Here is a 26,214-nt window from a genome sequence, read left to right on the forward strand (position 1 = left end):
GTAAAGAACTGAAAGTCACTTAATTTGGTCCGGATATAATAATTACTCAAAGCAAAAGTAAAGCATATGGGTCTACTATGTAACATAATCATAAACTTTTTCTTAAATTTTGCTCAGGATGAAATGATGATTTTTGTCTATGAACAATGGATGAAGGCCATCATTGCCCCTAGGATAAATCAAATGTCATAGTGTGTCTAATCTGATTCCATCTGACTTCAGAGGATTGCCAAAGAAGAGAGTATATTGTATTTATATATCACGATTCAATATCAAGAGCTCTGCCATCTTTCATATTTTTTTCCCAGTCTGCTCTTAGAAATTTATTTATGGCCTCAAATAAGGTATACTTGATTAATTATGTGTATCTATATTCATTTATATTACAAGATTAAACAAGGTGTCAAATCTGAGTTTTAGCCAGGACATTCTGTTGACAAATCTAGGCCAGTGAGGAGACAACTCAAATAACTCTTTGTCTAGGCTATTGGCACTAAGTGCAGAGAGGAGGCAACACACAAATCAAAATCAGAAATAAAAACAAACAAGATTTGATAAATAGGAAGGAGGTACAACCAACTGAGATCAAGTAGATGAGAAAATAGAATGAGTTTACTTGAAGGCATCAGGAATTTTAAGTGGTCCAGAGATACCCAAGGCTATCTTTACTTATCACATTTTTAGCACATCAACCTGATGTTTTTTAATAGTTGAAAGCATAAAGTTATGAGAAGAGAGGTAGAATGAAGATAGTCCCCCAAACCTGAAGAAGGCTATTTTGTAAGTTGTGGGCAGAAAAAGAGGAGACCATGGAAGACACTGAGAAGAAAGAATCAGAAAAAGAACAGGTAAATTTTGGGTTATATATAAAGTGTAGAGAGTTAAAAGGAAAGGTTAATATCTTAATGTTCAGAAGAAACAGATAAGAAGATAAATACTGAAAAGTCTACTTGCTTTGATAATAAAGAAGTCAAGAGCAATGTTGATTCAGTGAAGTTGTTGAGGTGGAGAATCATAATTACAGTAGGTTGAAGATTGAATGGGAGGTGAGCAAATAGAGCTTGAAGTGCCATGAAAGCAGGACCAGCCTTGTCTTGCTTTTTATGGTGTCCCCAGGCATAGCGCAGAGCCCGACATAAGAAAGGTTTTCAATAATAGTGTTAATAGATAGACAGAGATCGACTAATTCACCACCATTCTTTTCAGAAATGGAACTGAAAAGGAAAGAAAAGAAGTGGTGCCAAAGCCACAGGGGAATGCAGTATTTAGAAAGTTTATTTTCTTGTATTTCTGTATAAAAATTGAACCGTAGTTCTCGGCATTAGGAAAGGAAAGTTTGAGTATATAAGAATTGGTGGAGAGCTAAATTATGAAACAAGATGTAAGAGTTGAGAGAGTATAAGACCACGGGTGAAAGTGTCTTATCCCCTAATGGTTGAGTGTGATTTGGTAAGTGCATAGGTGGGAAGTTTCCAAAGTATAACATAGATTTTATTTTTTTTTAATATAGCAGAAGGCAAAGTAATTTTATGAGGGCAAAAAGCAGGAGGTTGGCTAAAGACTGTAAGAAGAGTTGTGGAATTTCAGAAAAGAAAAAGGTTATAGATAACAGGCAAGAAAGACAATCGATGAACAGCACTAAAGTTCAACCTAAAGTTAAAAACATAACTTTATAATATCAACTATTTACAAAGCTAAGCAATTTTGAGGACTAGATATAGCAGTGCAGATTGATTGAAGGAGACAATAACTAAGTCCAGGATTAGGTATTTTGGATAAAAAAAAAATGAAAACAAGTGTTTAAATAATTGAGCAGTTCTAATGACCATCTACTATGACTTAGATATTTTCAGGAGGTTAAAGAGCAAGTATTAATGAACTGAGAGTAAGAGATAGAAGGGATATATGATCTGACCAGGAAGTGAGATATTAGCATTTTATATGTGTGAGATGGGATATGGCTATGGAAAGTCTAAGTATACAAGGGTGAAAAGAATGGGAATTGAATGAATCAAACTACTTTTTTTATTGCAGTATAGTTGATTCACAATATTGTTTTTGTTTCAGGTGTACAGCAAAGTGATTCAGATATTTATATAGATATGTATATATATAGATATGTGTATGTATATATATAGATATGTGTATATATATGTGTGTGTGTGTGTGTGTGTGTATATATATATATATGATTATTTTCCATTATAGGCCATTAAGAGATAATGAATATAGATAATGTGCTATATAATAAATTCTTGTTGTTTAGAATCAAACTACTTTTTAAGCTAAAATGGAAGAGAGATTCTCCACATAAGTATTAAAAGGACTCAAAATGGTGGCACAGCTGGAAATAGAAAAGAAGTCAGTAAGGTAAGGCAAAGTATACATGGAAGGCTAGACTACTTATTAATAGTGACAAATTTATTCAGAAAGCATAGCTGGCAGTGTAACCCAATGGAATGAGATTCAAAGTAAGAGTGGTTTTTGTATCAGAACAGAACTTAAGGGATAGGACAGATATGGAAAAGAGAAACTCTATTTAGAGATATTTGGGATAAAAGAGTCATTTTGATTTTTTTTTTCTGGATATATATGAGTTGTTTTTTTTTTTTTTTTTAACCATCCATATTTTATTTTATTTTAATTTTTACATTAGGGCTTACTCTTGATGTTGTACATCCTATGGGTTTTGACAAATGCATAATGACATGTAGCCACCACTATAGTATCATACATAATAATTTCATTGCCCTAAAAATCCCCTGTACTCCATCTGTTCATTCCTCCCTCCCCCACTCCCTCCCTCTCTCCAAACCGCTGGAAACCACGATCTTTTTATTGTTTCTGTAGCTTTGCCTTTTGATTTAAGGATAAGCCATATTATACAACAACTAAATTTAACTTCTGTATTTATAATAAAACTTCAATTTACATTGACTGCTTTTAGTTCAAAATTGTATTGTATGCATTTTGAGTCAGTCCATGGGTTATTTACTACGGATGCCTAGATAATTTAAAACATGTCTCTGGTGTCTCTGGTAGCTCAATGGTAGAGTATTTGCTTAGCATGCACAAGGTCCAAGGTTCAATCCCCAGTACCTCCATTAAAAAATAAATAAATAAACCTAATTACCATCCCACAAAAATAAAATGAAATAACAAAAAATAAATATATATAAAGAAAAAGATTTAAAAAAGAAAATATGCAATTGAAAAGCTCATAAACTACTAGAGACTCACAGTTTATCACATCTTGTAAATAGAAAAGTTTTTCCATATAAATAAATTAATAAACATAGAACCTATTATTATTTTTAGCCTTAATTTACAGTATTTGTTTACTTAGAATCTACTAGTGACAATCATTGGCATATAAAGTAGAATCAAAGTTTATTTCTTCCCTTAAGGATATAATAACTTATTTATACATAAAACGAAAGAGTAACATGACATGTCATGTAAATGATAAAGACAGTACATGTTTCAGGAGTTTGCAAAGAGAAACCCGACCATGTTATCTCATTTTGCTGCAAGCTTCAAAAGTGCTCTCTCGATGATCAACACTCTGTTCTTGTTTGACGAAACAATGAGTAAAGTTAAAGACATTCTAGAGGGATTTTATAGAGTGTCCTCAGACATTCTAGAGGGCATTACAGGAAACAGAGCATCCTCTGAAATTTCTCATTCCCTGCTGGATCTGCCTAGGGGAATAAAGATAATTATGATGATGAGCTCTATCATTATTACTTTAATTTATTGAGTGCTAATGGTACACTCAGCACAGTAGTAAATAACAAAATGGAAATGATCACTCCAGCCTCAGGATATAGGCAGAACATAATAACAAACATGGATATAGAAGGGGAGGGCAAGCCCAACACTCAGTGGCATTTTAGAAAAACTACACATGGAATAAATCATTTAAGTTGACCTAACAAATAAGTGAGACATAAGAGAAAATACTGAGAAAGATAGAGCACTGTGATTAGTGAAAGAATTAAAAAACACTTTAATATGGTGAAATAATATGAGACCAAATCAACCAGACACTGGAGGACAGTCACTATTTCAAATGTGCAGTTCATTCTCAGATCAGATCTCACATTACATATCGGAGGCTTTAAATTGAAATGTATGAGGGCTACCATGGAAATTTACCATCTTATGTATTGAACAATTCAAAGGTCCTCAGTGAGACTGCAGGAAAACTAATAATTATGGATGAAATGGGAGGTATCAGTGCTATAGGAACAAGGACTTAACCAAGTCTAGACGGGTCGTAGAGATATGTGGTGGTATGATTCTGACCTGTAGATTGGGGTGCAGAGGAAAGTGGTCCAGAGAGAAAGAGAGAGAGAGGAATAGAAAAAGAGTGAGGAAGAGAGTAGCAGAGAGGTAAGACTGGAGAGTGGGATATACAGGCTTTTTAGTTTTTGTCTCTATTTATTCCTGAAGCCATGTGCAATTTTAATTTTACTTTCATCGTCTTTAGACAACTAGTATGCTTATAACAAATTGTTTTTGTGTTTTTAAGGATTCTGGTATCTACAGACAAAGAATCTTAATTGTTGGTAATACTCCAATATCCAGTGATATCAGAAAACAGTTAAAGTCTGACATAGTCATAATATTTGAGAAGGGCACATGACAGTAAAAATGGTTCAGTGGGCAAGGATATAGAACTATTAAATGAAACAGTCTAGAAAAATGAGAGTTGATATAGGATGTGATGTTTTAAAATGTGAGATGACATTAAGAATATGAACATAGTAAAATGGCTGTATTCATCTAATTCTACTATACAAACATTTGGGTCAATTCCTGAAATTTTAACAGATGAGGGTGTTACATAGCAAAATGTTAGTCAATTTTTGAATTTATTACTTTCAGAGCAGCAGAAATAAATGACAAAAATCTTCAAAATAAACATAATGAATTAAATATGGAAACTTGGAATAGTTTTCCTACTATTTTTGTGAGAATTTATCTTCTCTGCCTAATCTCTGGGTGTATAAAACTGATTCATTTCAAGATGTAACTTGAAAATCTTACATCTTTATTTTTTTCAATTATTTCAGCTGAACATATTTCTTACCGTATGATATTATAAAAACTTATGTATGTTTTTTTTTTTTAATGAATTCTGTTTTTGGTGTTTTGTCTAAAAAAAAGCTATCACCAAACTCAAGTTTATGAAGACTTTCTCCTTTATTTTCTTCTAGGAATTTTATAGTTTGCATTTCATATTTAGATCTATAAACTATCTTGAGTTAATTTTTTTTTTTTTTAGGGCAGTGACCATGCTATGATGTACCACCACATGTCAAATTCATTTCATGGACCTTTGGCAAAATCAGAACTAATTTAAGGATGTCAAAGGAAAAATTGTACCAGATAAATTTAATTAAGCAAGCAAGGAAGACTTCATTCAATGCCATTGTGATAGAGGTCAGAATTCAGTCTGAACTCAACTCTACTGAAACAAAAGGTGGTAGAGTCTTTTAAGAACTGGTGTAGAGGGAGGAATTGTAGACCGTATTTGTTGTTAATTGACTATACCCAGAAGATAAATGGATTTTCCCTTTCCCATATATTCACGACCGAAGGTAGTTTTACAACTTGGGGTGAGGTGTACACCTAAGTTAGACCTCCCCCCAACCCACAGAATCAGAGATACAGAGGCTACCTTCCTTCTTTGATGATTAAATTTCAAAGGATGGTCTCCTGATTCTCAAGAAAATATTCTTCTGTTGTAAAACTGACATGAAGGACTTGAAAATATCTCAAAAGGTCAGAGAAAAAAAATTTACAATTATAAATTTTCTAAAGTAAATCCTATAAGAAGAGGGAGATCACAGACTGAAGTCAGGAAGAAGCTGGTTTAAAATTTATTAAACTGAGGGGAATGGAAGACTAGCTTCATCAAAGACAACATCAATTGTTGCCCTTTTAAGAGATCTGGTACATTAAGGTGTTAGTTTATTTTTGCCAAAAGAAATTGTTTTTGTTCAAAAACAATTGTGACCTAAATAGGTTAATATTTCATCATAATTTATTTTTTCAAGACATTCCTGGAAAGAAACAGCCCCTAAAATAATTGTGCTGTCATTTCAGTAGCTACAATTCCATAATTTTAAGTTCTATGAAAGTCTTTTTAAAACTTTTCTTGAAAGCCACCAATATTTGACAACCCTTTGTCCTCAGGCTTAACATACAGAACCACTTACTCTATTCTACAAGAAATTTAGAATTTCAAGGTAGTGTACAGATACATGTCATTAGGTATATCTATAGTGTAATTTCCACATTTTGCATATTTTAAGAGGTTTTCCACACCACTCTCATGAAGGATGCATTCAGACTAAGATCTGGATATAATGCCATTAATTAATAATATTCTATATCACATAATAATAATGTGATGCTTTTTAATTGACATAAAACATTACATTAGTTTCAGGAGTACAAAATAATGATTTTTGTATGTATTGCAAATGGTCACCACAATAATTCTAATTAACATTCATCACCACGTGTTATTTTTTTTTTCTTGTGATGAGAACTTTTAACATCTACTCACTTAGAGACTTTCAAATATACACTATGGTATTATTAAATAGTCACCATACTATACATTGCATCTCTAGGAGTTATTTAGTTTTATAACTGAAGGTTTGTGCCTTTTGACCATCTTCATTCATTTCTCCCACTCCTCACATGATTTTTTTAATTTCACATATTATAACTCTATCTAGAACTTTCCTGAAAAAATTTCATTGAGTACTACTGTGAACATAATGAACATCTCATTAATGGAGAGAGAAACAAAATATATTGCTCTTGAATTAGAGTTTTCTCCTTATTTTATCATTTGGAAATTAATTGTCCTTCATAATTAACTCATAGATTTAATTTTAGCAATTCCATGAATATGAATCATAGATGGAAGTAGATAAATGGGGTGACTCTACTGCTACAGTCTTTGTTCAAAAACAATTGAAAGGAATGTCCGTTATTTTAGGTGAACCTTTAAAGGAAAATGTATCCTGCATTCTGTTTTGCTAAAGCCTGCCAAGGAATGTGGCAGGGACTGTCTTTTATCATTGATGAAAGTCAATGACCTTTACTCTCGAGGAGCAAAATGGGAAGACAAGCCATAGTCAGAATGAAGGGATTATAATAATAACTTGGAATAGTGGGTAGAATATTCACCTTGGACCTACGAATCTTCTTCTGAATCCTCTGAGGTAGAGGATAAGCCCAAAGATAGCCAAGAATTTGAATATCTCCAAAGAGATAGGGCCTTTGATCACTGCTGATTCAGGAGAAATTGAATTACATATCCCTAATCAGATTCAGGTGAGAGATTTTATTTGTATCTTCCATTTTGAAGGAATTAGGGCATGGAGCATGTAGATGGAAATCAAAGGTAATTTTGGAAACTCCAAAGTTCACTAGTGAGAAGGTAGAAAGGTAATTATTAGAAGAGCATTCTGTATCTTTTTTTATTTGCCATACTTCCCTGCCCGTGAGCCTTTTCTTAATAAACAAGTCTATCCACGTTGGATCTTGGGGAATTAGGATTGTTACAATTTCAGAGAAAGAGAGGCACTGCCCAGCTTTTGGACCTTCTTCTTAATGGTCTTTTGGGAAACTAAAGAAAGCTAAAATCAAGAACAATATCATAAGCGAGGAGGGTATAACTCAAGTGGTAGAGCACATGCCTAGCCCGCATGAAGTCCTGGGTTCAGTTCCCAGTACCTCCACTGAAGAAATAAATAAATAAGTAAAATATCTAATTACCTCCCACCTATTTAAAAAAAAAAAAAGTCTAAAAAAAAAATCATAGGAAGAGCTTGGCAGATAACTAACTCAGGGAAAGCAAGACTACCTTGCCTTAGGCTGGATTAAGAAGAAAGGAAGGGGTTGCTCTCAGAGAAGGTCAAGACTTGGAAAGTGGCACCAGGCCTGGTGAGTCTGAGAAGAGTCAGTAGTGAGAAACCCTCCCATCAATACTTCCTTGCCCAGAGCCAGGGAGACGGGAGAATCCCAGCCAGTATCTTTATACCATTGTTTAACATTTTAGCAAGCATATCACACAGCCTACACTGGACAATCATATCATTTCTTCTCCTTATCACTGTTGGAAGTCAGATCTCCATCTGCAGCTGTCTGAAATGGGTTTGGAGATCTAAATAAGGAAGTAGCTTGACTTTGCCTCAAAAATGCTATGTTCCAACCTATACTGCTTTGTGTTGGCCATTCTGTCTTCCCAAAGTCTTAGGACACTCATTAATTCCTACTCAACAGAATTGGAAATCTGGACATCAAAATATCCTGAAGAAAAAAATGTAGCATCACATTTAAGAATGAGAGATCTGGACTCAGAGGGATCTTGGTTCACATCTTGTCTTCTTAATCTCTGCCTAACTACACATCTCCAAAAGCATCATTCATGCTAACTGTATGATAACTGAACATATTAAGATTACTCTGGTCTAAAAAGAAAAAAAAAAAAAAAACACTGCATTTAGTTCCATCAACAGTATGATTGGACAGTGATTAAATATTTACAATTCAGTCTGGATTTTGCCACCAAAACGATGCTGAAGCTGTGCCTGTGGCAGCTCTGTTTGGCCAGCTCTGGACCATACCTGTGTGCTGCAGGTAGATCAAGGAAGCACCATAAAAAATTATCTTCTTGTAACATAATTTCTTGTGTTGCACTGATGGTCTATGTAATTACTGTCTTCAGATTTGTACCTGGTTCTAAAATGGACATTTCTTCTTCTTCACTGTCTGAGAGTAATATGGGGGCCTCTTGGCTTCCAATATTAGCGACTTCTACGTCAGTGTCCATTTTTATACTATCGAGAATGATAAGTTCATCACTGCCACCTTCATCCTACTCTTCTTCCTCAGAGTCTTCAAGATCAACCCAGAACTTTTCTATTCCCTCTCCAATTTGGGCAGTTCCAGGAGTCTACAGCATAGGTTTAGAAACAACGTCTGAAGGAGGGTCAGCTTCTGAAATGATTTCTTCTGCTTTCTCCTCTACATAGGGGGTATCAATAGGAACCTTTTCCATTTTATATTCCCTTATAACTTGATTTGCTATAGACTCTGCGAAGCCAAACTTTCTACCTTCTTTCCCAACTTTCTGGTCGTTCTCCTAAACTCTCTGTATTAGTGCTGTAATGTCCACTACTTTCACACCAGCTATTTTATTTTCTATATGACTCCGATTTTCCAAATAGGAAAATTTCTCAGTGATGCATTCTTATCGAATGAGAATTCAGGTTTGGTGAAGGAACTCATAGGATTCTACTCAAATGGGAAATCTTATTGTAATATCTTATATGTTTTAATATAAGTCAATAGGAGTGTTAACACCCCCAAAGACATGGGAATCAATGAAAAGGGGCAGAGGTGTAACCGAAACCTAACTCTAGAGGAAGGATTCAGGGAAACAAGCCTTAAAGTCTTAAGTCAGCACTACTTCCTGTATTTTTATTACAAGCTTTGGGACAGTCATGTCAAAATAACAATTTGGATATCTGCTTCTGTTGGAGAATTTCCTCAGACAAAGTAAAGGATCTCTTGGCACCTCCCTCTTCCTCTCTCTACTCCTTGGTACAAGGCTGCATAAATGAACAGTGCTGTGAGAAGGCAGGGCACCAAACAGGAAACAATCATCTTTTATGGACTCCAAGACATATTTTTACTTGTTAATATTTATGAAATCTGACTGCATCCCACAATTGACAGTATCCATAAATTAAATGACTGGGCATTATCTTTCTTGAGGGCACATTAAGCACTTTGCACATTACAGTGGGTGGCATCTTCGATTTGATGAAACTGCCCTTTGGCTGGTGAAGGGAGGGATTAGTGCTCTATGATCACTTACAGGAGATCATGACCCAGAATCTGAGAAAAGCAGTGTGATTACCAACAGTAAGGATTCTGAATTTTGAGATGTGACAAACACGAATGAATAATGAAAGGAGCACTAACTCTGGAATTTGAGAGAACTAAAACCATAGGGCCTAGATCCAAACACCTATTAGCGTTATGACAAAGGAAAGTTGTTTTAACTTTCCTGTTTCACTTTTACTCCTATAAACTGGGATGACAAAAATCAAAGGGCTACTGTGGGCTATAGATAGATAAGCCCACCCTGTAAAGTCCATTACATTTTCTAATAAATTATTATTTTTTCAAATAATTATGATGCCACTGTTTTAAGATAATTAGAAGAGTAGTGTTAGTGTTTGTGCTTCTTTTTCTCTATTTATAGAGTGAAAACGGCTGTGGTTCCATTTGCTCTTTTACTCTATACTACATTGTTAATGATGCTCCACGGAGATGTCTTCCTGAAACAATGTTTATTTCCTCTAAATGTATATAATTGTTCTTTTTGTTGCCTTACTTTCAGTATAACCACTGTAACCCCATGATTTTTTCTGGCCAATGATTTTTGTTGAAAGCAAGGTTACCTGAACTGAACTTGGTTTAATTGATTTGTTCAATGGAAACACTAAGAATAGCATTTGAAAGGTTTAAATTCGTCTAAAACTAGTTACAGGAGCTAAGGGATGAAATAATGCCACAATCAAGGCCCTACCTGTCAAAGCAACTCCATTGGAGAATTCTTTTAAATAAATTCCATTTTTGGAATTCAAGACTACAGAAGCTTCTAAATGACAATTTTCATTTCATCTCAAGTGCCAAGGTGTTTCTGTCCTGTTCTATATGTATCACAATATTAAAGAAAATAACCAACATCCATGTAATGGCAAATGAAATTAATGATTCAGACAATTATAAAAAGAACACTGAGCTATTAAAATTAGTGTGATCTTTAAGAAATTTCAGCCCAGCAGTATTAATGCTATTAAAAATAGCAAGATCATAACAAGTAGTCATTAGAATTTGCATACGTGAGTGAGAATGTTCTTAATTACAAATTACATTCTCTAAATTATTTAGAAGCTGTAAATCAGCACAACAAAGAATAACAAGTTTAAGGAGTAAAGTGTTTTTGGGGATTTTCTGATGCAAATGATGGAGACAACAACAGCAAAAAAAAACCTGCCTTTTTTCAAATTAAATATTTTATTTGGATAAAATATTATGACAGCAAATATAAAAGTTTTTAAAATTCAGTGATACCTCCATTAATCTGGACTTCTGTTTTCAGGAAACCTCAAGTGTTTTTGAAACAAAAGTGAGTCAGACTGAGTCCAGGGATTTCCAAAGTAACAGGTATAAAGTTCTGTCTTTAAGTCAATCATTTAACAATTATTTGGCAAATATTTATTTTCTGGGAGTCCCTGTGTAAAATGTTACAAAAATTTTGATGGACAGTTCTTGAGAAAACTTCCCTATCCAGGAAGATGCAGTAGACCAAATTTTCTCTATTCTTCCCACCAAGGAAAACTAAAAGTCCTAGATATTACATATAAAACAAACTTAAGATGACCCTGAAACTGGGCAGGATAAGTCAAGGGACCCAAGGGAAGATGGGAGTGTGTTTCCTAGGTTCTTCCGTGACTTCATGTATCCCAGACTGTTCACGAAGAAGCTGGTGACCTGGAACTGCCAGCAGATGCCGACAAAAATCCCCAAGAAAAGCCTGTTCTCTGTGGCCAAAAGACCAGGAAACAGACAGCCTAGCAAAACAGAAAACTTTTTTGGATGACAACTACTTTATCCCAATCAAACACCATAGACCAAATTGGAACTCCACCCTAGCAAAGGCCAGGTAGTGAGCCTAGAATTCCACCCTTGCCAGGCTGTAGCAAGATGACCCAACTTACCTGCCAGGGTGGTGTCAGAGAAGACTGAGTGAGGAGCTAGAACTTGCGTCCCAGCTTGGAGTAGAAAGCTTACCATCCCTGGTGCAAGTGGAGTCCAGCAGGGAGCAGTGAGGAGATGCTCTCCCAGCCAAGGAGTGTATCAGCAGATGCCTAGTGGGAGGGTCTGAATTCACACTGCAGCCCAGCTGTCATAAAGATTCTCTCATTTCTGGGTATTAAAGAAGGCTGCGTGGAGTACCCAGAACTCCACCCCACCTGGCAGTAACAAGTAGCACCCTACCACCTTCTACCCATCAGACAATACCAGAGGAAGCCTGAAGAAACACAAGACTTAAATGAGATCTGGAGTTTTATAATACTGAAAATGTTCAGATTTCACTGGACTATAACTCATTGTGCCATCAACCAGGAAGATCTCAAACTGAATGAAAAAAGACACCAAGAGACTCCAAGATGCTGCAGATGTTAGAATTATATGACCAGAATTTTAAAGCACTCATAAAAATGCTTAAATGATCACTACATATATTTTTGAAACAAATGGAAAAAGAGGAAACCTCAGCAGAGAAATAGAATATGTAAAGATGAACCAATTGGCCATTTTAGAACTAAAAATTATGATAGCTGAAATTAAAATAACTCAGTGGATGTGCTCAACAGCAGAATGGAGAGGACAGAGTTAAAAATCAGTGAACTTGAAGAGCATAATGGAAATTATCCAACCTAAACTAACCAAAAAAATAGGGTAAAAAATAATTAACAGATCCTCAGAGACATGGTGGAGTATAATAAAAGATTTAACATTTGTGTCATCAGAATCCCAGAAGGAGAGGATAAGTGTGCGTATACTGGGGATAATGGAGAAATATCTGAAGAAATATTGGCTGAAATTTTCCCAAACTGGGGCAAAAATCATAAGCCTATAGAATTTTCTCATTCCTTGAAAGACTGTATATTCTAATTGCAGATTGGGAATATGGAGGGAGGAATAGATGTCAATAAATGCAGTACAATGGTGTAAGCATTACAGTAAATATTTGAGCAAAACGATGATGCAGAGGTGATTAACTCTGATTGCAGGAGGGAAATACATTTCACAGGGATGAAGACTTGAATCTGATCTTCAAGGTACGGAGGTTAGCAAAGGGAAATGTAAGAAAGAGATGTAATAAGCAGGAAAAGTCTTTAGCTTCTATTTGTTACTCTGACTCATAGTGTTTTTTTTGACTTTCATTTTATATGCACCTTTTAAATTTATTGTTCGAGATTTGCAAATACTAACTATTATATATGAAACACTATAAACAGCAAGGTCCTACCGTATAGCACAGGGAGCCATTTCGAATACCTTATAATAGCCTATAATGAAAAAAGAATATAAAAAGGAATATATATATATATGTATTAAACTGAGTCACTATGCTGTATGCTGGAAATTAACACTACCATATAAACTGACTATACTTCAATTTTGTATGTGCCTTTAATGTGAGATGATGTAGACTCTAGGCCTGAAGTAGATTGGCAGTAGCACTTCAGAAAATAGGAGAGATATGTGTGGATTTTAATACTTTTAGGCAGATCCAATGATAAACGGAGAATTCTAACTGCAAGTATAACATACAGAAAGGAGCACGTAGGAAACTGACTAGCAGAATGGCAGGTAAGGACCTCGGTTAAACTCACTTGCCCTCTAAAACAACAGTAACAGGGACAAGACCACTAACATCAACCATTTCAGGACACTAGCAGTTAATCAAACCCACAGAATCAACTGGAAATTGTCTCTCCAAGAGAAAGTACTGAACCTCCGTAATACAGGAGGGTCCATGGCATTTATCTTCAGGTAAAGCATCAAATAAAGGAAACAGTCTGACCAATTAATTGGTTGTCCACTAAATTATACCTGATACCAAAACCAGACAAAGGAAAACTATAGACTAATATACCCTATAAATACGGATACACAAATTTTCAACAAAATACTAACAAACCAAATTAAGTAATGTATGAGAAGGATTATAAAATGTGACCAAGTGGGAATATCCTACAAAAGCAGAATTTTTGGATGATTCACCTGTGAAAAAACAAACATATTTTATCATATTAATAGAGTCAAACATAAAAACCACATGCTCATTTCAATATATGTGGGAAAAGCCTTTGACAGAATCTAACCCTTTTTCATTAATAAAACGTTTAAGGCTCAGGTAGGAGAAAGAAACGTCTTCAATCTGATAAAGAATATCTTCAAAAAGCCCACCACTAACATCCTACTTAAAGGAGAAAGAATGGATGCTTTCCTCTCATGATCAGGACCAAGGATGTTCCCTGGTAGCTACAGAAGGTAGCTACCTTTATTTAAGAGTGTACTAGCATTTCTAGTCACAACAAATAGGCAATTCTCCTAACCCTTTATTTTTCTTTTCTGTAATATCTCTTCCAGTACCTTGATATAGAACATTTCCTACTTTGCAAAAATAAAATATTTACATTTATCACTTATTTTCCCTTGTATTAATTCAAAACAATGGAAGCAGAATATTTGCCTTAGACAGAATTTCAATGATTTCACATGTATGCTTGTAATTAATAGACAGGATCTAGAGTCATTAACATATTTTTATTCTTGGCTTGGCCAAATTAGGTGCTGTGAGTGTTATGATATAATTGGAAAAAACATTTGTTTGGCTAGGTTTTTCTTTATTTCTAGACCCAAATATATCACTCAGACTTAGTTGTTGTGATTACTAATAGTGTTTCAAAATTTTATTCTTACCTTCGCGGGAGTTTCGTGTTTCTTTATTTCTCTATGTTTATCCTTCATCGCTCATTTTATGACACAATTTATTTTCTTGGTTTTTCTCACTCCCACCTCCAATGATAATATAACAAGATCTTATTTGTGATTCAAAATATCTCTCTTGTCTTTTGTGTACACCTTTCATTTTATCTCCTTCATCAAGATTTATAAATTGATCAACTTGGTTCCAAATACAAGCCTTCAGTAAAATAGACACTGATTCTATGTTAATTTTTGAATATCTTCAAAAAAATTAACTATTACAAACCAAAACCAGAATGGTTTTGATTATGATACTTATCCTTATTTTAGTTTGGATTTTATTATTTCTAAAGTCAAAGAACACCTGCCTAGCTATATCTATTGGTATAACTCTGTAACATGTATCCCCTAAGACATCTTGACAAGTGTGTTATGTGAGAAAAGTACAGAAAAAAAGAAGGGAGAATTATTCTCTCCAAGGAACCAGTGTGATATGATATTGAAGGTTATCTGCACACTTAAGAGTGATTTTTTAGAAGTTTCATTGAAAGGAAATGTCATAACCTATAGTCCATTCTTACCTGCTTTAATAAAAAAGGCAATGAATGTCACAACTCCTTGATATCTCTTATAAATTTTAAACGTGTCAAAATTGCATACTATTATTCCCATAACATTTCCACGAGGTACGAAAATCAGAAATATCAGTCTGAAAAACCATGCAGTATATTCTAGGGCCTTTAAATTTGTATTTTATGTGATATTATGCAAAATATAATTTTTCTTTTCTTGTGGACATCTCCTATGAACTTACCTTATCCTCTCTTTTTTGTTTTTGAAATTGTCTCATAAATAGCTAGCATGCTTGCTAGGGTGCTGTACAGATTAAAAGTAGTATTACCATTATTGTTGTGATGATCATTGCTATTTTAGGTTGAAAGCTATATTTTTCATGTTCAGAAAACAGACATCTATCCATATTTATTTGTAAATGTTTCCAACATATTCTAGACACTTGGCCAAGAGGCTATTCAGTAAAACATAATACAGAGAAGGAAGAATAGCTTTCCTAAATCTCAGCATGATGTAATATCAAACTTGTCTATTAATTTAGGAATGAGTTTTAGAGGTAGCCTTGAATAGACAGATCATGACCTACAGGTTAGATAGAAGAAAGTGAGGGCTAAGCAAAGGTAACTTACATCCTTACAAAATAGGGTGTAAGTTACTAAAGAAAATGGTATTGTGTTTTGTGGAATTTCAGGGGCTGAGTGTCAACATAAAATAAATGACTGTGACATTTAAAAAAACTCTGCTGCTATACTCTGTACAGCACTACAATGCAAATAATAAATCAATTAAATGGTTATTATTTATCAATCATTTCAGTACACACACCTTACCCTATGTAATGGATATATTGACAGGAAATTATATATATTACATTTGGGAAATTCAATTTTATGTTTGAATATATTCGATAAAGCTCTAGACTTTAAAAGACAGAGCCTGAAAAAAATCTTTTATTAACATTTGTTTTACAGACAAAAATATTGTTGTATTTCTTTTAAATATTCTTATACTTTTTATAATGTTCATAAAAATGTATTATTATGACAGGTAATTAATTCAATATTATAGACAGAGCCAACAAAATGTATTCATTTATCCATTCAACAAACACCATTCATGAGTATGCAAGATTCTCAGGCAAAATAATAAATGAAGCTATCCTCAAGGTTAGAGTTCAGAGAAAAAGGGAAATGATTACATTATCTATATTTGAGAATCATACATTATGATTAATGATATTCATTAATCAGAAAGAGCATTAAAGTCATAATTTTTTAAACATTTTGTTTTATGTTTATGTAAAGGTACTCTGAGCCTCACAAAACTTACTACAGTGTGGAAAGCAAAATGAATGCTTCCTTTGCATCAGCCAATTGCCACTAAATCAGGTCCTGGTGATTTCATTTTAATTTGAAATCTGAAGTAAATGTATCAGATTTTGTGGTTGTTACCTGGGTGAAAATCCAAGAATAAATTTTAAGGAGATTAGGTTTAGGGCTCATAATGATGGGATGAGGGTTGAAACTGACTTAAGAATCTGATCAATACATATCAATTCTATCTTGTCCATGAAGTTTACATGATTAATACATATCACAGGTCGGTCTTTTCTCCAAATCCCTATAGACTGTAAGTATTCATTTAAACTCTCCTTGTCTGTTTTCATTCTTATCAATCAGTTCTTATGTGTCTTGCAGGCAAAGGAATCCCCTCTGTGTCTCCCATATTCACCTGGACATCTAGCTGGTGCCGAGAACCCTTGATCTTATGCGAAAACTCACCCTTTCATGATATTAGTGTCTTAGTGGAAATTACATTAAGTAGGAAAGGACTGAAGAATGATCAGTGCTTGGAATATTTCTGGAATAATGATAAAAAGTATGACATGTTGATGGGCATAGAAGAAATGCAGACTTTCATGCCTTCAATAGAGCACACTTAGTGCCTGTACATAGAATAAATGCTAAGTTGAATTGTTTACTCTGATAGGAATAAAAAAGAGATATCTTATCTGTCTTTATTTAAAAATCTGCTTCTGCCATATCGGCCAACCCACTGTAGAATTCTGCCTAATTCACACAATAGAATGTGGGGAGAGCAAGTAGGCTGGCAGGAAGAAATCGTGTTAAACTTCTTTTAGCCCCCAGACAACACAGGTTTTCACTTTCCCTCCAAGGTCATCTTCCTTCGGTGAGTTGCGGCTTACATGTTATGTTTTCTATCACCTTCACAGGGCGTTGTAAGAATTAATGAGATCCTCGACCCAATTCACATACCTCTCCACACCTCTGTGGATCTCCGCCACACCCCAAGGAGTATTTCACAGGCATTCTTTAGTGGAATTTCAGTGTGCTCAATTAAGAATAATTTAATTAAAAATTTATTTTAAAAATAACATCAAATTCCCCAATGTTTTCAAGCTTACAAGCATTCCTCTCTGTACAACACATATTAATTAGGGATCCCAGCTACATTTGGTGTTCTTTGGATGTCTTGAACTATCTAACCGAGCACTTTCCTCTCCAACTTAAAATTTAAAAAAATAAATGTAACTGGGGGGAAATATGGTATAAAATTAATAAGCATCATACACCCTATTCATTACTTCTGTATGCAGAGTTCTCATTGCAATTATTAGAACTCTGCATACTGAGGAAATGAGGCAGTGGCAGAAGGGAATGCCAGTCTGGCACTTCACCTCTACTTTTCTGATTATATTAAACTTAAATCATCAGGATGTAACTCTTAAGGATCAGTTGAATTTTCAAGATAACTTTAGTAACACGTTGACACATTTCTGAAGTGTCTCCCCCGCCTGATAGTTTCTTGAATGAATGAATGAATGGGAAATTATTTAAAGAGAGGGAAGTAAGAGAGATGGGAGTGGAGTGAGAGAAAAGGACAGGAAAGTGAAGGAACTAATTGTGAACTTGGACCCTGAAGGGTTGAATTAATTTGCCAACTTTTGAGTCAATTTCTTGTGTGTTGCAGTAGAGAACATACTGGCTCTGTGATCAAAAATTATGTGTTTTACTATAAACAATGGCAGCTTAACAAACACTCAGTATGGCTTTGGGCAAATCACTTAACTTTTGTGCTCCGTGGATTTCTAATTTACAAAGGGGGAACTAGGTCATCTCCAGGGCCTCTTCCAGCACTAATTTTTATGTGTCCATGTTCTACTTTTATTGTCTGACCCCGGGGACTGGCCCCGTGTCTCAGAAATCCCATTTCACTTGTCCATATTTCCTGCTAAATAAATTGCTCACTGGCAGAGCTCATGACATGTTCAGTTCTTACAGTCACAGGTCCTGCACAAGGTAAGACTTGAACATACATTGGCTGAACTATCACAGTGAATACAGTAAAAATAAATAAATAGTATTAAGCTGCAAAAGCTATGTGAATAACTTTTTTTCCCCAAAGTAAGCATCTCTGTAACTAATGTGTTTCAGTTTTAAAATTTTACATTCTGAATAAGGTGAAAAATAAATGAGAGTGAGAAACACAAGGCCTATTAATAAATAACAGGTAGGTTTTATTGAAAAGTAAAATCGAGAAAAGCAGAATGACCTGTATCACAAAGCCTGTGAGGAAGAAAAGGAAACTTTATAAAAGGAAGCTAGTCCACAGTGGCCTCACTCCTCGCCTAAACTGCAGAATACTTGTGTAGTCTATGTTTAATGGTCCACAAGTGGCAAATTATCATTTTTCATTTGTTTTTATTTCTTCTTGGTAATTGGAAAGATAGTATAATAGCATCAAAAATAACATTTATGACTTCTAACAATAAGGACCCAATAGAAAGCAACTATTTTGAGACTTAATGAAATATCCATGGGCAGTTCTGAGAAGAATGAGCTAATCACTAAACAGAGCTGTCTGATGAAATATCCAATTTAGTTGCTTTGCATAGATGTTATCTCCTGTCACATCAGGAGGAGATTTTCATACAAAATGATTAATCAGCATTAATCTTGACTGTCTCATTAGTCTGTCCCTCCTGCTTCTGGCTGTTAACTTCATAAATGGCAATTAGTACAAAGTAATGTATCTAAAACAGGACTGTTTCACATTCTTTTCCTAACTCTCTAACATCTGTGTTTTTGTTTTGTTGTGGGTTATTTTTTTTTTTATACTTTCCCTCTTATCTGGTTATTCTGCTTCCTATATTCAAAATAGCTTCATCTTTTTTCCTGTTTCTTTCTTACTTCTGTTTACACTCTCCCTCTACTAAACCAATTTATTTTCTACCTGACTCTTCTTATCTGGCATCCAATACTCATGGATTTGATCTTAACAAATAATAGAGTCAGCTTTCCAGGGCTGGTTAAAGGCTCATTCTCAATCTGCTACTGTCTCTTATGGAATGCTATTTGAAAAGAAATTATATCATAAAAAAGATCATTTAAAGGACAGGCTAAATCTTATTACAGTATAAAGCCAAATAGCCAGATCTATATACATGATCGTCTCATATCAATTTAGCCTCTCACAGAATCACTTTCTCTAAGTTCAGTTGCAGGCTTTATCTAAGGATGATGTTAAAAGAAAAGGCTTTTGACAATGGCAACAATCAAAATCCTCTAAATACATACCCTTCCAGGAGAGAACAAAAAAGAATCATCACTTTCTGTCACAAATTGGTATTCTTCCCCCACCCCCTTTGTTCTTTTTTCTCTTTGACAGCTAGGAAACTCAACTTCAAATTTTATATTATGTCTAGCAACTGGTAACAAAACAATACACCCCACTTACACCTGAAAATAGAAGTTTTAAATATTTCTGTTTTCTACTATTTACCTATATTATCATGGCTTCTAGATTCAGAAATGAGCCATGTGTGCTGTATCCAAAGTCTGATGAAGTATCCAACAAAGCCGTTTTGAAGAGATGTTATCTCCCATCATGTCAGAAGGAGATTCTTATACAAAATGATTAACCAGATTTAGCTGGATATAAAACCTCCATGTGTTAATATATATGAAGTGTGATGTCGCAGAATATTATAAAATTGATTCTGTATTTGGAGATATGTAAGCTGACATTTTATCTGCTACTCACATATGCAGAATTCTATCCCATCTTAATATAGGATGCATTTGAGTTTTTAATGGTTAATTGATAGTTTTTATTTGAATAAAGTCACAGGAAAAGCCCAGCATATAGAAATTCCAAATTGAATTTCAAAATGATGCTTTTCTTATGAATAAGTTTAATAACTATGTTAAGTTGCATTGAAAATATTTTCCAACAAAGTGCATTATAAGGAGGTGATACAGGAGTTTGAGATCCTCTTTGACAAACATCTTTATCAGCAATCCAGATAATGGTTATAATGGAGTTAATGTGCACTTCAATTTTCTACTTTTATAGAGTCAATATGTTTGCATTTTAAGCAACTTTCTTCTAAATGGCCCCCATAATGGCCATTTAATGTCTTCAAAGTTAGGGGAAAAAAATTGCCTTCAGAAGAGAAATTGCAAATATTCTTCATTCATCTTTTTAAGTTTCCGTGAGTAACGTCAGAAGAAATAACTGACACTGGGAACTGTTATTCTATTACTGTTAAATGTTATTAATATTGTTAAAACCGGGAGCTGTATGCATTGTACCCAACTTCTTTCTCTAACTTCATTAGGCAGGATTGCCAGAAAACGAACTGCCAGTGGACTATCATTTTCTCTGTTATGATAATTCACACATCAGTCTCATCTGATTTTTTTTATGCTGTTTCAAAAATCTTCATGAAAGTGCAGGGATATATTTGTTTTCATATTCTTTCTCATTGAAATTGACACATCATAACTGACTATACTTCAATTAAAAAAAAGAAATATGACCATTTAAAAATTGGGAAAAAAAGTGCAGGCAGAGGGTCCATGGTCAATTATTAGCCCATTTGTTTCATAGATAAAGAGTAGAGTTGTGGGAAAAGTAAACGAGGTGAAAGGTTAATATGATAGGTCCCTCCATCGTATCAGTTTACCAACCTATAGAGTAAGGACACTTGCTACTATAGCCAATATCAGAAGATTGCTTGGCATAGATCTAATTCATATGCAAGCCAAATCCCACAAGACTTTAAACGTTTAGAAAGAAGCTAATTGAAACTATTTGGGAATGACTGCAATAATATACAGAAGAAGTTTTGTAAAAGGACCCAGAAACCAAGTTTCTCTGTTCCCTCTAGCCCAGAAGCTGGAGTATCTAAGAGTAAGTAAGTAAAACACTATAGGGACAATCATGAGTGAATTTGCTGTCATTTCACTTAAATTAGCATTTTCACATTTCAGTTGTTTGTTATTTATAATTCCTGTGACATATCTCACAAACATTTGTGACACAGTGGTGAGTACAGTTGCTTCAGATGTAATTTAGACGATGACTAGCATTCTCCTGTGGGTCTTTCTCAGCTTTCAAAGGTGCAAATAGTTTATTAAACATCACTTACCCGTATGCTTCCTAACTAAATATCTGTTATTACCCAAAAGCCTCAGGCACAGGAAGGCAGTCTATTAAAATATGAGTATTTAGCTAGGAGTTTCCCCCATTGAATACTCCTTCTTATTCAGGGTACAAGAGTAAGTATGAAAAAGAAAAGGATATTCTTTTCTTTTTCATATTGTAAGTGAAGAATAGAGATGCCTAGATAAGAAAGAATTCAGCTTAGTATATCTGCATCCATCATTTCTAATTTTTCATAAATATTAAGTATATGTTTTTTTCAGAATTCAGTAAACAATTTCAGGTTACCCCTGAATTAAATTCTGGTCTCAGAATTATATAGTAGGACTGTTGTTTTTTCTGTGTTCTGGGGCAAGTTATAACTATACAGACTTGAATTTAATAAAGGCAGATTAGTTCAAATAGAATGCTACCTCTTGCAAGTTTAGAAAAAAATTTTTTTTTCTCTATGCTTCATAAAGTCAATATGTTGAGTTCACTATCATGGGAGGTCACTGAGCCCAATGCCATGGCTCTGTAATTTTATGGCTCTTAATAACATTTGTTGTATGCAAAGCAAAGGTAATGACAGAGCAAACTGAACCTTATGCTTCAGTGCAAATAGTACTTTCTTTGTGGTTCATGAAGAGTAAAACAATACATTGAAAGCCACATCTAACTGCTGAAGGAAGAAATTAAGTAATAATATTCATGGATTTAATTTTTAGTTGATTTTCTAAGCAGGATGTGTCCTAATCTATTTTGCTGTATTCTAATGCCACTCTTGTATTTGGAAAAAAATAAATGTTAAGAAATGTTAGTTGATAAATATGTTGATCTGTGCCAAAATTATCCAAGAGAAGTTTCTTTTTGATGTCCTTAGTCTAATCATTTATTATATTTTCTTTTTTTTTTGCCCAGCAAGGGTCTCTCCAAGGTTGAAAACATCTTCTGCAAAATAATGAAAAAGGAACTCATATTAGATATAAATGGAATTCAGATATAAATGAAACTCAGATATAAATGATTTGATAAACTTCTAAATTTTATTATAGGACAAACTCCATTTATAAGAAACTCAGGATTAAGAGAGATTTCAGGAATTTTTGAGGCTTTGTTCATAGGACAGTTCTTTAGGGGACTTGTCAAGACCCTTCAGTATGTCATGGGGATTACTATTTATCCATAATATATTTGCTTTAGAATAATTATATATTATTAAACACCTTTTAGAACTAGTAAGTGAGAAAACTGATCCTAGAAATCAGTTCCTATGATGGTTAAGAAGAATGTATAGAAAATAAAATTCCTCTTCAAAAGAATAAAATATTATTTTTCTTGTGCAGTAAGATAAACTGTGAATTAATTTTCCATGTTCTTTGTGAGCTCAAACAAATGCAGCTCAAATTAAAAGGCAAACCTAGATTGGGAAACCCATTGACCTAAGGCACAATGTCCATCCTCTTGACACTTAAGGTTAAAAATGAAAAGAAGTGAACAAGTGGTCTATGGAGAGTCCTCATTTATAACATAAAGAATGAAGATTTGCATGCTGTAGAAATTGATGGGAATTTTTGATTTGTTGAATGGAGCTTATTAATTGCTTTCTTCAGATAATTAACACATTTGGTATTCAAAATAATTGTAATCATTGAAAATAAAAGATTTAACTTTGACAGTAGTTTCAGTCGGACAGCTGAAATCAGTCCCAATAAGAAAAAAGTATTCTCTTAAAATTTCTAGTGATACTTACGGTGTTTCTAGATGCATAGTGTGCTTTCTGTTTAAACAAATCAGCTATGTTATTCAATATGACCCCTTGGGTTTGAGTTACTAATGCAACACAGTGTGGCAATGTCTTCTCTTACTTCAAGTTCAGGCAATGAATGAACTACAGAAACTGAGGAAAAAGATATTGTTTAAGGTCATATACTGGTAAGTTTTGCTTTGATAGGGGGATTGGAATTAAGGAGATGGACTTAATGTATAATAAATTCTTAATGATTATATTTTTTCAAAACAAAATAAAACTTCTGTTCTTTTTTTAAAGTAAAAAAAAAAAGAAATTAAGAAAAATGTAAAAATTAAGTGCTAACTGGTAGAATTCTGAGGGTACCAGAAGTTTGGACACTTATTAGATACATATTTTTTATTGTATGTGTTCAATACATACAAAAATAAGGAATTTTTTTTTAGATAAAATATCTGATGCTTCAAAAATCTCAACTCAGTGGTAGAACTTTATACTCTTTATATTAGAAACCATTGAGGACTTCTGTATAAAACAATTACGTCATTTTCTAAAATAATCCTGTTAGTTTCATTGAAAGTCATGGTTGAATTTGTCCTGAGGCCATTTTGTAATCAGTTGTGGAGATTAACCATTAAATTCTATTTTTGAAATGAAGTGGAAGTAGTTCTGTTTGCAAAGGTAATGTTCAAATGATGAAACAAAATGAAACAAAAATTACTGAATTCTAAGTGCGGGTTCTTAAGATCTGGTTTTAAGTTTTAATTGCATTAAGTTGTCAGCTTTGTGACATTACCAGGTGAATTACCTCTCATTTTTCTCTTGTAAGAAATGAGAATAATTCTATCTGCCCATTTACATCACATCTTGTTGTGAAGACCAGGCCAAATTAATGTTCATAAAAGTGCTTTAGGAATTCACAATAGAATTTTTATTCCTTTTTTTTTTTCAAATTCCAAAGAGTAAAGCATTTAATTACATTTCAGAACAAGAGAAGCACTGCTGTGATCCAACCAAATATGAAGCAAAGTTCTCTCTGATTTCTACAGAAACCACTATTTTCTCAATTTATTCAATTTGAAGAACAATAAAATCAATTTTTCCTTTACAGTATTTATCCAAAATGTAGTAAATAACAGAGTAATTGAAATAAAGTATATGAAATATTTCATAAGAATGTATGAACATATGACCAAAATAAATTGTGGAAAAAGATAAAAGACTTTCATCTTCAAACAACCCATTTTTCTAAAATGAAAATAGAATAAACTTGAATAAGGAAAGAGAGGAACACATACATAAACAAGTCTATACACTTAGTGAACAATCTTATGGTTACTGGGGAGAGAGGGTGGGAAGGGATAAATCTGGGAGTTTGAGATTTACAAATGTTAGCCACTATATGTAAAAATAGATTTTAAAAAGTTTCCTCTGTATAGCACAGGGAACTATGTTCCATATCTTGTAATAACTTCTAATGGAAACAAATATGTGGGCAAAAGTATACTTGTATATGCATGACTGGGATATTGTACTGCACACTGGAGACTGACCCATTATAACTGACTGAACTTCAATTAAATAAATAACTAAATATAACAAAAACAAGTCTATACAGAAACTACACAAGGAAAAAGAAAACCTGAGAAAACAGTAGAAACTGTGGCACACAGATACTGAAACACTGAGTGCCTGTTATGACTGCATTTATTTTGTGTTATTTCCCGTTTATTCCTCTACCTTCTGTTATTCAGGCTTTACACAGACAGTGGATTTGAATCATTCTTCCGTGTTTTTTCCAAAGACAATCTGGAGAAAGTTTCAATCCTTCCTCTGCTGTTGCTCAAAGACAATTCTTGATTAAAAATAAATATATAAAGAAAGAAAAACTTTGATCCTCTCTCTGGCTTCCGCATTTTCTATTCCTTCCTTTGACTTGCTTGTTTTCCCCCTGGATCCCCATCAGGAAATGATCTGAAGCAAGATCTGTAAATGGTGCTTATATCCCCAAAGACACATGTTTTCCGAGTTTCTGACCAAGTTTAAGACAGAATGTGCACTGCAGAACTTTGCCATTCAAAAAGGAAGTTTCAGTCAAAGAAAGTTTTAACTTGATACTTTATTTTCAGTGCATTGAGTGGCCTTTATCTAAAATAATCATGTGTTCTCACCTCTTTTCATATCGATAAACAAGAAGAGTTGTGGATTCAGTTTTTAAAATGTTGAAATTTATCTCTCTTTGTTCCAATGCATGAGTTTTACTAAAATCATTTAATGCTTTATAATTTATTTTCAAATGCATGAAAAACAAAGTTAAATATTTTAGTACTTTATAATGATTTACTATTTCCATTTCATATTCTCTGGGAATTAAATACTCAATGTGTTAGCAAGATTGATTTGCTGGACTGTCCTTTTTGGTGTTCTTGAGCAAATCAGCTAACCATTTCATAGCTCGATATTTCATAGGTAAAAATCAATCATGTTTATACCCCCCAAAAATGATACTAATTTTTTTGGCTATTTTTAATTGAGGTATAACTTTCATATCATAAAATTCACTCATTTTAAATGTACTATTCAATGGTTTTTAGTAAATTTATAGTTGTGCAACCACCAACACAGTACAATTTTAGAACGTTTCTAAGACCTCAAAAAAGGCCCATTTTGCCCATTTTTATTTACAATTCTCACATCAAACTCCAGACAACCTAATGTACTTTCTGTTTTTATAGATTTGTCTTTTGTGGACATTTAATATAAATGGAACCATGTAGTGTCTGGTTTCTTACCCTTAGCATGCTGCTTTAAAATTTATTCATATTAGTACGTATTAA

At 33.8% G+C, this 26,214-nt stretch overlaps 1 pseudogene; it reads right to left on the minus strand.

The window, feature by feature from the left end:
• Positions 1 to 7,594: 7,594 nt before the first annotated feature.
• Positions 7,595 to 11,898, minus strand: LOC105083465 (exosome complex component RRP45 pseudogene; annotated as a pseudogene).
• Between the last annotated feature and the right edge of the window lie 14,316 nt (positions 11,899 to 26,214).

This window comes from Camelus bactrianus, chromosome 14 (assembly GCF_048773025.1).
Source record: "Camelus bactrianus isolate YW-2024 breed Bactrian camel chromosome 14, ASM4877302v1, whole genome shotgun sequence".
NCBI classification, from domain to species: Eukaryota; Metazoa; Chordata; class Mammalia; order Artiodactyla; family Camelidae; genus Camelus; species Camelus bactrianus.